The 16,387-nt window shown below is 49.5% G+C and overlaps 1 long non-coding RNA gene across 1 annotated transcript; it reads left to right on the forward strand.

Moving 5' to 3' along the window:
• The first annotated feature begins 29 nt into the window (after positions 1-29).
• Positions 30-16,015, forward strand: LOC129501482 (uncharacterized). Its single transcript, XR_008662745.1, has 4 exons — positions 30-179; positions 14,158-14,249; positions 15,657-15,711; positions 15,816-16,015. It is a non-coding gene; the product is annotated as an uncharacterized LOC129501482 (long non-coding RNA).
• Positions 16,016-16,387: the final 372 nt, after the last annotated feature.

The raw sequence follows: 16,387 nt of genomic DNA on the forward strand, positions 1-16,387 counted from the left end.
GGCGGTGGCACGGGGCCGTGGACCTCAGGCAGGCCCAGGGAGCTCTCAGGGCGGGGAGGAGAAGGAACACATCTTTTCCCTAAAGGACATCCCGCCTCCCTAGGATGGGGCGGACCAGCCAGGGCGCTGTGATCCTCCTGTCGTCTTCTCTTCTCTCCCCAGGCAAGAGCTGCCCTGACGTAGGTTGGCGAGGCAGGGAAAAGCAAGCCGGCGAAGCACCTCACAAAGGCGCTATTGTAGGCAGCCGGGCGGGGGGAGGGGGGGGGCTCGCTCCCATTCAGCGCGCTCCTAATGTGGGGCTGGCAACAGTAATCACGGCCTGTCACCCACGGAGGGGGCTGCCCACGGAACATCTGGCTCCAGCGGGCGGTGCGCCGGAGGGCTGCGGAGGAGGGAGGGAGCTCTCGCTGGAGGCCTGGAGAGAGGGCTCCTGGCCTAGGGGAGGGGCGGCAGGGCACCCTGGCCCAGTGTGCGCCTGGGGAGGATGGCCTCCCTGCGAGTGTGACACTCTCACAGCGTCATTGTGAGCTGCCACAGGCCGGGGCCGCGTCGGTGGAGGTAACCTGATGTGGTGTGCAACATCAGGAACGGTTTCGGGATGACCCTGACAAGGGAACAGCTCTGAGGCCGTAGATATGGCATCCGTGTGAGGAGCGCAGTGTAGAAACCGGGTCCTCTGCCTCCATGTGGGCGCCCGTCTTTGTAGCATCTTTCTTTGCCTGAATTCTCAATGAGAAGGACAGAAACAGCCTTTTTTTTTTTTTTTTTTTTTTTTGCTTCAATTTTCTTTGGAAAAGTTCACTCAGACTTTTCTGAAAGGGCAGAAATCTCTGGGGCCTTGTCATTTATTACTCTTTGCTTTTCTTCTTCTTCTTTGGCTCCCATTCAATAGCTTGGGCTATTTTGGAAGCGTTTTGGAAGGTGAGTGGAACTGTGTGGGCAGATCCAGTGAACTGTCCAAATTCATTAAACTAAATTATCTGCTGCTCAAGGAGAGAGCCTTGGCAGCTGAAGCCTATCATCAGAAACCAGCCTCACCACCCCTTCTCAGACCCTCCATGGCCCATTACTTGGCAGAGACAGGTGGTGACTTCTGCTTTGGATTGAACAAAAGGCAGTGGGAAGCACAGGCCCCAGTGAGGGGGAAGGGGGCTAAAAGCCCAAAGAGAAGCTCCACTTCTGCCCCCAACACCTGGCCCTTCCTACAAAGGTAAGCCATGTAGGCTGCTGGGCACCACTGTCTGCCAGCTTCCTGGTCCAGACGTTGCCCTCCATCACAAGGCCCGATGAAGAGGGCTCTCCTTCCCCCTGCTTTGGCCTGCAGAGCCTCCTGGACCTAACTGCTTGGCTTTCCACTTCATTGCTTTGTTCTCAGCATCTTCTCCACCCTCCTGCTGGTCTTTGTGTCTCCCCACCAGAGGAACCAAAGTGTTGGCCTTACCATTTTCATCAAAGAGCCTGAGCCAATGTTGTCTGAGCCCTAGATGGTGGGAGGGAAGGGCAGGGGTGTAAGGATGAAGTTGTTGATTCAGCTGTCAGAGCTTCCTCTGGGCCCGGCTCAGGCTAAGCAGGAAGCAGAGCCCTTCCCACCCCCCACCCCCCACCCCTCCTCCTTCTCCTCCGCCTCTTCCTGGAGGCTCCGTTCTCTCCTCCTGCAGGAACCCCTTCCTTCCCTGAGGCTCCTAGGGTCCTCCCCTAACTGCTCCCAGTTCTCTGTTTAGATTAAAATGTGCTCACCTGGAGAGCTGTCGAGACTCTGGGTTTTTCTCCCTGTGTCCAGGGAGTTCTCTTTAGGACCTGCTTTCCAGCCTGTGTGCTGCCTCAGCTGGCAGTGCAGGCTCCAGTGCAGGAGCTTTGCTGCCAGACGGCAGGGGTCTCTCCCACCCCCAGCCCCTATCAGCAGTTGCAGCCTCTCCTGGCTCCGCAGCCCCAGCAGCCTGGTCACCCCCTCCTTTGCTACCCCCGCCACCGCCAGGGCCGATAAGCTCTCCTGTGTCTGCTCTTTAACTTCTGCTCTCACAATGCAGAGCTTAAAAGATTAAATCTTTATTTATGGATTTAATAACACCACAGAAGAATGATAAATGTGGAAGTCAATGTATTACTTTAAAGGGCAGACCTTTCAGCACTGTCTCTCCAGAACCTGGGTTCTGACGGTCCCTAGAGTTGGACACCTCTCCTGAGCCTCCGGCATGACCCCCCCCCCCCCGGGGCCTGGCCCACAGTCCAAACTCCACCTTCTTTGAGAAAGGACCCCCATATCCCCTGGCCTTGGCTGGGGGCCTGGCCTTGTGGTGCAAGAGAAACAAATCACATTCCCTCTCCTGGGGATTTAGAATCACAGATCAGAGATGTTGGAGCTGAGAAAAGTGTTTGGAAGCATCTTTTGCCCTGCTACCCAGAGGCAGCAGGAGCTGGCCTGCAGAGGAGAAAAGATGAGGCTTGTAAACAGAGGCCGAGGCCCAGCAAGAGGGCCTAGGGCCACTGAGTGTGTATCCTCCCTCACCCCCTCCCTGTGCTCACCATGCACTTCTAGTCTGGGTTCTGCAAAATGCCTGATTCCTTAAAACAAGTACTCCCTTTTTTGTTTTCTTTTCTTTTCTTTTTTTTTCTCTAGTATGGGTTTCAATTTCTTACAACCTAAAGACAACTCCTCATCTTCAGCTTACCTCCCCACCAAAAATATTGACCCTGTCCCCTGGACAGCTGGGCAGGGGACCTTGACCCTCTAGGATGTTCCTCCCTGCCATGACCCACACCAGGATAATGAGAAGACCTGTGTAGGCCTGTCATACCGCCTCCTGTGTAGCCTTCCGGATGGTCGGGGGGCGGCTGGGTGGTGGTGGGGAGGTCCCCTCTCCTGCTCTGTGCATTCTCAGTGTCCTGCTGCTTTCTCCAGCAGAGCCTGTGTTCTCTGTGGCAACCCTTCATATTAGAAAGAGCACAAACTCTAGAGCCTGGCAAGCTGGGAATCAGAGCACCTGGGATCAGAGTTTGGTCTGCCATTTCCCACTGTGATACCTTAAGCAAGTCACTCACTACCTTATCTATAAATAATAGTACCTGCCCAACAGGATTGTTGCCATGAAGATGAGAGCTGACCCATGGAAATTCGTGAGCAGTGTGGACAATCAGTATGGGGCTCTGAAACCCCACCTCCTCTGGGAGGCTCTTCTGTCCATGTCTACACCCACCCAACAGAGTCAGGTGCCTTTACCCTGGGCCCCAGTTTATCCTGGGCAAATCCCAGTTGCGGACCACATCACCGTGTACTGTATCTTGTTCATCTTTGGGTTCCCAGGGCTTAACACAGAGCCTGGGTCACAGGTGGGGCCTGTAAACCCTTGTCTTCTGATTCCGCTGTTAGGCGGTGAACCCTTGGAACTCTGGGCGTATCTATCTCCTAACTCAGGACCTAACTCAGGAGGGGCACATCGCCAGCAAGCGGTAAACATTCTCGAGGCATTTTATAATGTGATTGGACAAGGACAAGCTACAGATAAGCACAGAAAGCAGTCTCCTTCAACTGTGGAACATACTGGCCTTCCCACAGTGACAATCTCCAGCTCCAAGATCTAAAGGGAAAGTCGCAAACCAGCACATCTCTCCCCTGTGACCACAGGGGATGAAGGCAAAGGGAAGACCTTTCTTGTTCAGCGTCCAGTTCCTGGCGAGGGTTCTGGAGCAGGTCAAGCTGCTCCCACCCTAGCCCTGCCCCCCTGCTGCTGGTGGCTTACTTCACCCATTTCTTCACTCAGAGAATGTGGGCAATAAGTGTACCCACTTCACAGATTACTGTGAGACCTGAATGGCATGATTCCTGCAAGGCAGTAAGCCCTGTGCCTGGCACACAGCAGGTGCTCGGGAAATGTCATTCGTATTGTTAGTCATGTTATCATGACTGCAGAAGTCTTTTCAGAGGGTAATGTGCTCTCACATTTTCTCTCCTTCTGTCTCCACAACAGTTCCATGCAATAAGCAGGTCTCAGGAGCCTGAGGGGTACAGAGATTGACACAGGCCTTATTGTCTAAGGCCACATAGCTAATAAGTACTGGGGCAGAACCTAGGTCTTGACTGAAGAGTGGAAAGGCTGTGTGACGTCAGATTGAGTTCAATCCCTTGCACTGGCACTCCCTGGCCACATAAGCCCGAGTGCCTCAGTTCTCTGTGCTTCAGAGAATACTACCTACCCCAGAGCTTGGGAGGCATGGAATAGCCAGTGTACACAGAACAGCTAGCACAGCATCCAGAATAATAAAGGTGCTCAGTAAATGCTCATTCCCAGGGCCGATTCTTGCTGTCTTATCATGGGGAGTATGCTGGTGGCCGTCTCTGGTGTTATAAACCATTTGTCTCAATCTGGTGGCTCTTTGGCTGCCTTCTCTTGTCATCTGTACATTGTCTATAGGAAGACACGCCACCTGTTGCCCACCATAGATCTTTGCATTATCAGTAACTGAGGGGTTGACAGATAGCCTGCACCTGCCATCAGAGAAGAAAATAGGATGTGTGAAGGCACCTCTTTTTCTCTGTGCCTGAACCACCTCTGCCAGCAGTGATGCATGTGTTTGGGTTTTGGCTTTTGGCCATCTTTCCGTTTTTTTTGTTTTTTTTTTTTTTTTAACATAGTACTCCCAAGCTGCCTTTTTCCTTCTACCGTATTTTCTCTCAAAGATGTTTTAGCTGTTCATCCCGTGTCACTGGTAGACATCACTATTGACTTTTTGGACTCACCTTTGCTGTTGATCTTGACAGATCTTTCAACGTCGTTTTGGTTGCACTTGGTCTTGCAGATATTTATTACTGTCCAATTGCAGGTGATTTTTGTTTTGTAGCTGTTGAATGCTGTATTCCAGACTGGTAAATCCATGCAGTTGTCAGGCACATGAGCTGTTCTCCATCTATTCTGCTTGCCCCTCTGGAGGAAGGAAGACAGTGCAGAGACAGCACAGGATAGGGGGAGAGGAAGACCCTTCTAGTCGGTGTCATTGATCCATGTGGCCGAGTATCGACTCTGCTCTGCATTGACTAGGTGACCTTGAGCCGGACACTGACCCCTCTGAGCCTGTTTATTCATTTGCAGAACATTATTATGGCACCCAGATTACCATCTTATAGGGTTGTTAAGGTTCAAGCCCTAATGCACAAAACTTTTAGTACCCCCAGGAGAGAATCTTAGGAATCTCTGAGTTTAGCGCCCTCATTTTACAGCTAAAGAAGCTGAAGTCGAGAGAGCCCTTTGAAGGTGAGGACCTTATCCATCTTTCTATCCCTGGATCCAGAGTCAGGTGCATACTGGGTATCCAGTAAATATTCTGTAAATGAGTTGAGTGGCCAGCTCACAGTGACATACCTATGATTGAATCCCTCTTAATGACTCAGAGTTATCGTCAACATCAATTCCTACACTGTGCTGCTATGCCACGATGCCTTCAAAACCATTAGGCTGAATAGAATGTGCCTACTATGCTTTTCCACTTAATGTTTCCTCTCTTATCTCTCTCCCTCCTGCCTGCCAGCTCTCCCTGTGCCACTGGGTCTACTTGGAGGAATCTGTGTCACTTTCTAATTGGCTGACCCCTCTAGGCTAGGACAGAGCAAGAGCGTAGGGCCTTGAAAGAAAGTTGACACATGCACAGGTCACCATTATGAGAGTCACAGAGTGTGATGGAATCTTCCACAGACCAGAAGCAGGGCCTCTTTGAAGCTGGAAGTGGCCTGAAGTCGTCTGGTCTCACCTCCTCACACCATACAAGCATTTTCTAACTCGCTGTGTCCTTTCTACACATGGCATGATTATTCAGTGAAGCGGGAGCATGACAGTGGCTGTAGTAGCTAAGGAATGCACCGGTTTCTGCCCCCTGGAATCATCGCTGCCCAACGACCTGGATTCTTTTTTTTTTTTTCCAACCTGAATTCTTAAATACTTTTTCCTCCCAGCGCAGGGGAGGGAGACACACAGAGATGTGGATTTCTCCTCTCATTTCTGATTATGACCTGGTAAATTCCCTTCTCTTCTCTCTGTGCTTGCCAGCCCTCCTTAGTCCAGACTGAGGACAAATAACTTTTACTGTCATAAGCTAGTCAATGTGTAAACTAGGAATAGTGGCATAATAATAATAATTCAGTAGGTAAAGGGAGACACAGGGGAAATGTTAGATATATCACATTTTAAGTTGAGATAGGAGTAATCTCATTTCTATCAGACTTCAGTATTCAGTGGAAAGCCTGTAAACTGAAGATAGGTTATCAGCCATAAATTGGGATTTATGTTCTGTGGGTTTTTAAAGAGGGCGAGTCAAGCAGCTCAACACTGGTGCTGGTTCACATCTGGAAAGCACCAGCTGGCTCCTCCTCGCCGTGGGCAGTGCCATGGAAGAGCACAGAGCAGACACTGAGGCCTGTGTTGTGGGCAATGGAATACCTCCCTCCCAGGAGTAGTGTGATGACTAAAGGAGAGCATGTATGTGAAAGGGCTTTGTCCATCACCACGCACACAAGTGCCAGCTGCTCACAGTATCTGCTTCAAAATTAGCATAGACGTCTCGTGTCTGCGCTGGGTTTTGGGGCGCCAAGGAACAGGACCAGCTGGCAAGAAGGAGCGAAGGGAAGCTGGACAAATGAGAAGTCATAATTAAGGGAGTCGATCACTGGGAGCAAAAGGAGGTTGTAGATATCCCAGACTCAAAAAGGGGCTCTGAAATCTCTCTCACCTGGACCCTGTGTGGGTTCAATCCACTGTAAGTGGTCATCAGTGGGCTGCATGGATCCGCAAACACGGGAGAACAGAGTGAGGCCCAAAGCCAAGGTCGTGGAGCAGGAAGGAAATTGGGGCTAGACACATGTCCAAGGCAGGAAGGCCACTGAGAGATGCTGAAGTCTGAACAGAGCCCCAGTGAGAGGCAGTGTCCGTGGGAACACTTCAATGTCAAAGCCAGCAGGGACTGACAATTGATTCATTAACAATGTAATGAATATTGATGAAGTATTTACTATGTGCTACATGTTTATTCACAATATTGAATAAGACGGACACAGGCCTGTCCTGAGCCAAAGGCAGATGCTCAACCACTGAGCCCCCAGGCGCCCAAGGAATGTCCTCGTGCTCCAGCTTGAGGGGTGTTTGCAGAAAATAGAAAGATGAAAAGGCAGGAAGGCACAGAGAGAGAAAGGAAAGTCTTTACTGTCCAGGAGCTGTCCTTCCTCCCAAGGCTGTTCTCCATGAGCTTGAGAGGCAAGTGCCTCCCACACAGTTTTTTTCACAGGTGTAAGCTCTCCAGAAGCACCTGCTTCTCTCCTGAATGTAGAAGTGTGCCAAAGGTCAGCCAGAGGGCCGGAGCCCAGCAGCGATCTTTTGTTTTGCACACAGTTTTTTCTGTGCATCTCCTGGTAACAGGGACTTCGTTGCCAGCCTCGTGTACCCTGGAGCACACGAGATTCACTGTGTGCAGCCTCGAATTCACATTGCCTTGGACGGCAGGGTCCGCGGGGCACTTACCTCTGGGCTGGGCCACCACACAGAAATAACAAACAGCAGCACTGTTTACTGAGCCCTGTGCACCTGCCAGGCATGGCATGAACGTGGTGGTCTCACTTCACCCTCAAAATAACCAATCCCACTAACAAATATTTATGAGCCAAGCTTCATGCTGGTGGTTAAGAAGGACACGGTGATGAATTTGGTGCCTCAGGAGCTGACAATTCAGGTGGGATGGGGGAACTGGGAAGTGTTGCAGATAGGATGACAAACAGGCACACATTTCCCTCTGTTCCCTAAGACTTCCTGAATGGCTGAAGAGTAGTGCCTTAAGAGAGGGTCCTTCCTAAGATCTCCAAGGAGGATGAGGTCATAGTCCAATGAGGGAGATTTGAAGAGATTCTGTAAAAGGGTGATATCTTGAGGGAGGCCCCAGAGGGAGATCCCGACCTAGATAGAATGTGTTCTGGGATGAAGAGCTAGCGCGAGCAAAGGTGGGGAGGTGCTTCTGCACAGGCACAGCCAGAAAATAGCCACTGGGTTAGCTCTTTGAGAATATAAATTGCCTCTAACTGCACCACAGGTTTAGAGCAAAAAGGCTTAAAGGATTTGGGTTAATATCAGGTTTATGTAAGTAGATACTATGAAGTGTGGCTCCTCCAAAAGATGATCCTTCCGAGACTGAGTAAGTAGAAGCCCAGCGTTAGTGTGAAGGAGGGAAACAATCCTGCGTCACTCGGCTATGGTTAGGCTGGAGAAGCAATGTTCTTTTCCGTCCTGGGGAGGAGGACAGTTAGAGCTGCTGTTACTTATTAGGGACTGCTGTGGGCAGGGCTCCTGGGACATGTTTGTATGCATTCTTTTGATTTTGATTATTTTTGATTTTGATTATTTTTTTAAAGATTTATTTACTTATTTCAGAGAGAGAGAGAGAGAGAGAGAGCAGGAGGGGCAGAGGGAAAGGGAGAGAGAGAATCCCAAGCAGACTCCACGCTAAACGTGGAGCCCAAAGCAGGGTTCAGTCTCACTACCCTGAGATCAGAGCCTGAGCCGAAATCAAGAATTAGATGCTTAGCCGACTGCACCACACAGGCATCCCAGCAAGCATTCGTTTTAATCCTGAAAACTAGATATTATTATCTCCACTTCACAAGTAAGAAAACTAAGCCTCCAGCAGGTCATCACGGGCTAAGTTCCCTGGGCAATGGAATAGCTGACACCCACTGAGAAGACCTATGGGAACTAAGGGCCCTGCCTTTAAACGTCTGAAAGATCACCAAAAGGAAAAGGGATAATACTTGTTTAATCTGGCCACAAAGTGTAGAAACAAGCTCTCAATACAAGTTAGTTGCACAGAAAGAGGGAGTTCCACTTAACAAAAGGAAGAGTAGTCAGCCCTGTGCCAGAATGTTTTGTGTTGTCTTTGGTGATACTGAGCTCCCTGTTCCTGAAGGTGTGCAAGCAAAGGCTGGATGAATGTTGGGTGGTGCTTTACAGAGGATGCAGGTATTCGAAAGTTGGAACTAGATGCCCCTTACAGTATTTTCCAACATTCAAACTTTGTTCCATTTTCCAGCAAGTTAAAAAAAAGGAGGAACAGTCAAGAGAGAAGAGGTTCAAAGAACTGGGGTTGGCTGGCCACAGGGCAACCTCACATGGTGCATTTTAACAAATGAAAACTGGGGCCCAGCCCTCCCCCACCCCTGACTTGGCCTCTGGTGAAGTCTCCTGGAGAAGGTAGGTAGAAGAAGAAAAAATTTAGTGAGTGCATTTCTGCCTAAGCAACCCCGCATCCATTTTTCACAAGCTCTGGCTCAGGCAGGTGTCTGGCTGTGGTTTGAGTCTGATTTGTTTGCATTTCTGCAGCAGGTGGACACTGTGATAGGCTGCAAAGGAAGAGGTTTGCTTTGCACATGATTTAATGCAAGGGTTAGTTAATGGGTTTGCTCCCCCTCAGACGAGGGGAATGAACACACTTCCTGCATCCTTGCCCTCACCTGGTCATGAGCGAAGATGCTGCCTTGCAAGTTCATGTGATCACAGGTGATTTACTGTAACTCCTGATACTAAAACCCTCTGAGTAAGACATGTGGAATGAATGATGCTCTGTAGTGGATTTGTTAATGAATGTCCTCTCTGCTCCCCAAAAAGGGACTGGCAAAAAAAAGGGGGGGGTCTTAGACCAGGGAAAGACCATAATACTCTGCAAATCAGAGTCCTTGATGATTCTGAAGAGAAAATAGGCAGAAATTGCTTTTCCAAAAAACAACAACAACAACAAAAAACTGTTCTCGGAGGGACTGTCATTAATTTCAGGGTAGAAAATGGGTTGGCATCTTTCCAGTATCCTTAAAATAGAAGAAATAAGCAGTCACCTTAAGGGGAGAAAAGAAAAAAAGGGAGGTTATGATCGAGGGTTTAAATAATCTTGGCTGGCTTCTGATTTGCATACATATGATAAAGTATGCCACTGTTCCAGAGGTTGATTGCTGGGAAAGTGGACTCATGAAGAATGAAAATCTGTTGGGCAATAGGTGAGGGAGTAGTGGGACGTCCAGCCAACTCCTCCAGACGTGGTGCAGGTCTGCAAGCTCTGACCTACTGCATCAGGTGTCCTGCTCCAGGCCAATGACCAGGGCTGGCTTCTTGGATGTATGACCTCTGCAGAGGCACAGGGCGCTCCTTTTAGGAGGGCCCCACACTTGGTGTAATGCTCTGCTGTTGCTGTCTCTCGAAAATCTTAATTGTTTTTTAAAGATCTTATTTATTTGAGAGATTGTGCAAGAGAGCACTAGGTTGGGAGAATGGGTGGGGGTAGAGGGAGAGGGAAAAGCAGAGTCCCTGCTGAGCAGGGAGCCTGACATGGGACCTTGATCCCTCAGGATCACGACCTGAGCCAAAGACAGACACTTAGTAGACTGAGCCACCCAGGTGCCCCACGAAAATCTTAATTTTTGAAGAAGCTCCTTGCTTTCATTTTGCACTTGGCCCTGCCAATTATTTAGCTGGCCCTGCCAATGATTCTTTCATTGATCAATGACCTGCCCTCTATTCATCTGCCCTTTCCACCTCTGGCTTTTCTCAGGAGGCAAAGCAATAAGAAGTTTGTAAGTGTGAGTATTGGATAAAGTATGTGGCTGTCTTTTAGAAAGGTGGACAATTTATTGTTTTTGTATGCTAAGAAATTATGTGTGTTAATTGTAGAAAATTTAAAAGGTGCAAAGAAGGGAAAAAAAATCATCCATATATCCACCACACACATTTCCATATCTTTTGCGGGGGGAATACTTTTTACGGTTTTGTTCTCTCTTTAGATCATTGGAGATATGCTGAAATAATGTTTTGGAAGATGCTTTTAAAAAATTCTCCACATAGCATGAACTTTTCCCCATACTTTTTTTTCTAAGATTTTATGGTGTTCTAATGTCCAGAAATACCATAATGTGTTCAATCTCTTCTGTTGGGTCATTTGTATTTATTACAAACAAGACTTCAAAGAGAACACTTAATAGATTTAAGACAAAATGAAACAGACTGTTTTCCTGGGGTAGATTCTTAGAAGTCAGACTTAGTAAGGCCTTTGGCACACATCACCAGACTCTCTCTGGGAAACGGTTCCAGTGTATGGGCTGGGGAGGAGGAAAGGAGGCCCGGTGAGGGGTAGAAGAAATAATAGAACAAGGGAGGGAGCCCTGTGTGGGTTCTTAGGCTCTGTGGGTCAACAGAGTTTTTTTTCTCTCATTTTTTTTCTTTCTCTTCCTTTCCTCCCCGCACCCAATTTTTATTTAAATTCCAGTTACTTAACATGCAGCTGAGTTTCTTTTTAGGTTCTAATTGCAGCCCATTGCAATGACTTAGAGCAGAGCTAGTTGGGCCACTAGACTAGAGCTCCTTATCCCATTTCTGCTTCCACAGGCACTGCCCCAGGGGTCTGACAACCCCAGGGAGGGGAGCTCCGAGCTGCTTCCTCTCCGCGCCTTGCTGTAAGACAAGGGCACTGTGTGCACCAACATTTTAGGGTGGGAGGCTTGGCTGAAAGTCTGTACTCTTTCCAAAGTCTCTAGGGAGGTGGAGAATAGCATTCCAAGCTTGATTGCCTCTACGAAGGGTCTTCAGTGAAAAAACAGAGCTTCAGTGAGGCTGTTGCCCGTGCCCTCTGCAGTGTCATCCGGAACACAGAGGATCTCCGTTTGTGTTCACAGACCGCGTCTGCCCGTGGCTGTCGTGAGCATGATCTAAGTAGACTTCTGTTTAGGTGTTTGGGAGGACGACAGAGTGAGCGGTTGGTGTGTTTACTACTGGGGCTGAGGCCTGAGTGGGGGTGGGGGTGGCTGCCACGTGCTGCTGGTGGGAAGGGAGCTCTGGGGATCTCTTTGAAATGCAAGTTGGGAAATCTCCAGATGTTTCCACTTCTGAGTCTGGCCAGTGTGGCTCTCAGAAACAGAATCCTCCTAGGGCAGAGGGGAGGTGAAGAGGGTGCTCTGGGCAGCGTGGGGTTGAAATGGCATTTAGAGAGCAGCTGTGCAGTGATCCTCAGAATCTGCGGGGTCCCTGGTGGAATGGAGGGGGCACAGGGGTCCTTCTTTCCCTTTAATTGCCGTGGTTCTTCTCTGCTGGAGAGACCCTCTCTTGCCTCTGCTATTTTTCCATCTTCTGGAGACGTAAAATTCCTCACTTATATCGTTTTCTCTGCACTTCTTTCTGCCTCAGCCCACAGTCCATTTCCCCTCAGTCTTGTGCAAGGCCCTGCTGGCTCCACACTGTGGTGGGAGGTTGCTCACACCCACAGGCTGGACCCACACTAGCCTGGAGTCACCAGGGGCAAACCAGCAAACCGCTGGCCTTCTGGCGCCCCCTCCCTGGTCCCCCCACCCCCCGTGGGAAGAACAAAAGGCCCTGTCTCTGCAGACCACCACAAAGAATGTCCCCAGACAGGAAACCACACTGTTGGCCATGAAAGTGGCCTCTGCCTTCCTCAGCCTTTGGCTGGGCCTCACATCAACTTAGTAAACAAATGCTCCTCAGACCGGGGACTGTGGACACTCTTAGCTTCTGCACAGTCTCCAAGAATTGCTTCAGTTTGACTGACTCCTCAACATGATAAACTTTACACAAGTTTTTATTCCACTTATAAAAATAAAATTTATTCTGAGTCACTGTTTTAGCATGTGTGTCCTAAGAGAAATTCTCCCCTTTCAAGGGGACTGGACCTCTAACAGTGTGAGAAAGCACTGTGACTTTAATGATGACCGCTGCCTCTGTTAAGCCCTTAATCAATGACAACCCTCCAACCAACTGGCTCATTCAACTCCTCCAACAGTGCTCTGAAATAGGCATCACCATCACTACCACCCCCATTTCCCAAAAAAGGGGAAAAAAGCTTAACACACAGGCCAGGAGGCCAGAAGTTCCATCGCGAAGCCCACGGACTCTTAATTTGCTTAAAATCTCCCTACAAGCGATATTGTTCTAGGTGGTGTGGGGATGAGGCTGAAGTGTGGTTACAAAAGCTGATTCCCATGACCCTGGCCAGTTCGTAACCCATGAAGGGTTATAACACACGTACACACATAATTAATAAAGGTCGCACAGTGCTTTTTGCTCCTCGCAAAATCAAATCCAAGGAGGTGCTGAAGAGCAGGGGAAAGATGAGTTCTAGCTTAATGGGTTGGGTTTGAAGAGCACAGGAAAGAGATCATTTGTTGTTAAGCTAAAATTGAAATGAGCTGTTGCTGTGTGCGAGGAATTGGGCCAAATGCTGAAGATACAGAGATGAAAGGGACACGTCCGACCTCCAGAGCCTCTCCAGGGTAGTGGGATGGTGGGGTGGACCGTGAAAAGACAGTGGGGAAAAGCGCTGGAGTGAAGATGAGCACAAGATGGTACTTCCTGGGGACCATGGGTGCTCTCCTCCCCCTGCCAGGTCCTCGGGGAAGTGCTGGAGCAGCCAGAGAAGTGGAAAGCAAAGAGAATAAATCTGGAGAGAGCAGCTGGATCAGAGGGTCAGAGGCAGCAGCCCACACAGGGGATGAAGTAGAATCCGTTCTGTGTCATTGCAGGCAGGGGGTGCTCCTTGGATAATGACTGTAGAAAGATGGGAGGGTCTAAGCTCAAATCACCCAATGTTTAAAGCCTCATCAAGGAAACTGACATTTTCTGTCCACAGTGGAGACCTGGTAAAGGTGTTAAGAATGGGAATGATGTGTTGTGGAAAGCTGACAGGTAGGGCAGGCAGGGTGGAGGCTTGAGTCAGGGAGGCCACGTAGGAGGCTTTGGGGGAGTCTCAGTTAAAGCTGCTCACTGCACTCAGAGTACTAAGACCAAACCCATTACAACGACCCACAAACCAGGCCCTGACAGGTTGATCCTTTATTTCTGTGACCTCATCTCCCACATGGGCTTTCCTGGTCCAGCCATATTGACCTGCTAGCTGCTCCTTAAACATGCCTGGCCTCAGGGCCTTTGCACCTCTCTTTCTTTTCTCTGGAGTGGTTTTCCTCCAGATGTTCACATGGTTCACTCCCTTACCTCTTTCAAGCCTTTGCTTAAAATTTTCTTTTCCAGGAAAACTTGTAAGTCATTTTATTTGAAATAGTCCTTCTACCCTCCACTCCTCTGATTTATCTTTTCCATCCACCATACTGTATCTTTTGCTTATCTATTTTCTGTCTCCTTCCAGTAGAATGGAAGTTCTTTGAGGGCAAGGAAATTCCTTGAGAGCAACATTGCTCACCGCTGTCCCTGAAGTATCTCCTCAGTGCCCGGCACATGGTAAGTATCAGTAGATATTGGCTAAATGAGTGAATTATGGAACTTATGGATGAAAGAAAAAACTCATGAAGCTAAGGGTAATAGCAGTGGGGTTGAGAAAAGGGAGAGATGGAGAGAAATCTGGAATTGCTGGGTATGGGGTGAGGGGACAGAGAAGGATCAAGGACGATTCTCAGGACATGTCTGGCTCCAGCACTGGGTCAGTGGTGGGCTAGGACAGTGGTTTTAAACTATGTCTGGTGGACTCCTGGGGGTGGACTCCTGGGGGTTTCCTGGAGCCACTTCCAAGGCCAGATAAGGGAGGAAGGGAAGATCTCCAACCAGAGAAAATCAGTGTTTCTCTATTTGTTATTGGTTTCCTTGTTTTTGGTTTGTGTGAGATAATAGAAAAATCCAGATATTGGGCTTTGACCCCAGTTCCTGATACAGGGCTCCTGAACCCTTATAAATTCCTAAATGATAAGAACACTAGGTGCATCTTTTGTTTTAAAGAGGTAATTCTGGGTAGCCTCTTGGGTAACTCCAGGATGGGGGTGGTGGTCCCCAGAAAGACTAAGTCATGATTAGAAGGTTGGCGTTTTCAGCCTCAACCCCCATTTTTTAGAGAGAGGAGAGGCGCTAGAAATGGAGTTAATAATTGATCATGTCTATGTAAGGAAGTCTTCATAAAATACCAGTAGCGTGGGCTTCTGTCAGAAAGCTTCCAGGTTGGTGAACACATTGATGTACCAAGAGGGTAGTGCACCCCAACTCCATGAGGATGGAAGGCTGATGGCACTCCTGTGCCATCCTCCCAGACCTTGCCTATGCAACTCTTCCAAGTGAATGCCCATCTGTATCCTTATCATATCCTTTTATATGACACCTGTAAACAGTAACTGCTTTCCTGAATTAAATTAAACCCAGGGAGGGGTTTAATTAAACTGGAGGAGGTGGTCACAGAAGCCTCTGATTTGTAGCTGATTTGTCAGAAGCACTGGTGACAACCTGGCATCTGAAGTGGGGTCGGGCGCTCTTGTGGGACTGAGCCCTTAACCTATGGGATGGGATGCTATCCCCAGGTAGATAGCATCAGAACTGAGTTAAATTGGAGGCCACCCCACTGGTGTCACAAAGAATTGCTTGGTTGGGGAATGCTCCCCCCCGCCACCATCTGTTGTCAGAAGTGCTCAGAGCATCCTAATCCTGTGAGAATAAAGAGATATTTAAGAGGGAAGGCTGGGAGGTTTCTTCCCAGTTTGGCTTAACTTTTACAACACTGAGATTAGAAATTATAATAGGTTACAGTTATTGAGTTATTATATTCTGGATATTAGGCCAGATAAACGTTACAAACTGGATTATCACATGTCTTCTTCATGACAACTCACTGAGGGTGACACTAGTCTTATCATCCTCTTTCCACAGACTGTAAACTGAGGCAGAAGAGAGATGAACTGATTTGCCTAAGGTCACACAGCTGGTAAGTGAAGGGCAATGTGGATCCCCGACTACAAAGAGAAAAAAAAGGCAGCGCGTAGACTGATGGAGGACAAGGTGGTTTTGTTTTTATTTATTTTTATTCAGGAGAGACGCATAGAGAGAGGCAGAGAGAGAAGCAGGGTCCCTGCAGGGATCCCGACGTGGGACTCCATCTCAAGACTCCGGGGTCACGCCCTGAGCCCAAGGCAGACGCCCAACCGCTGAGCCCCCCAGGTGCGCCAGTGAGGACAAAGCCTTGCCTTATTGCCTGCTAAAGCTGTCACACCGGGAGCAAACCGCGGTCCTTCGCCAAGGCACCCGCCGCAGGAGGCCTGAGCGCCCAGAGCCAGACGCGCGGCCCGGGGCCGGCAGGGAGGGCGGGGCCGGCCAGGGTCCCAGCAGCCCCTCCGCCAATCAGGACTGGGGGGCGGGGCCAGGCGGGAGGGCGGCTCAGGTGGTCCCTCTGCAGGTAAGGACCTCAGCTCCGCCGGGGGTGCGCCGGGGTGCGTCCCAGGTGGCAGCGAGGCGCCCGGTGAGGGCGTCAACCACAGGCGCGCGCAGAGCCCGGCCTGCACCCCTGCACCCCGTGAGAACACGCCTCTGGGAGGGCCACACGACCCGCTTTTGAAGCTCTGACACAGAGGGCCTAGCCAGGGTCAAGAAGGCAGGCTCATCGA

The sequence above is a fragment of the Nyctereutes procyonoides genome, unplaced genomic scaffold (assembly GCF_905146905.1).
Source record: "Nyctereutes procyonoides isolate TBG_1078 unplaced genomic scaffold, NYPRO_anot_genome, whole genome shotgun sequence".
NCBI lineage: Eukaryota > Metazoa > Chordata > Mammalia > Carnivora > Canidae > Nyctereutes > Nyctereutes procyonoides.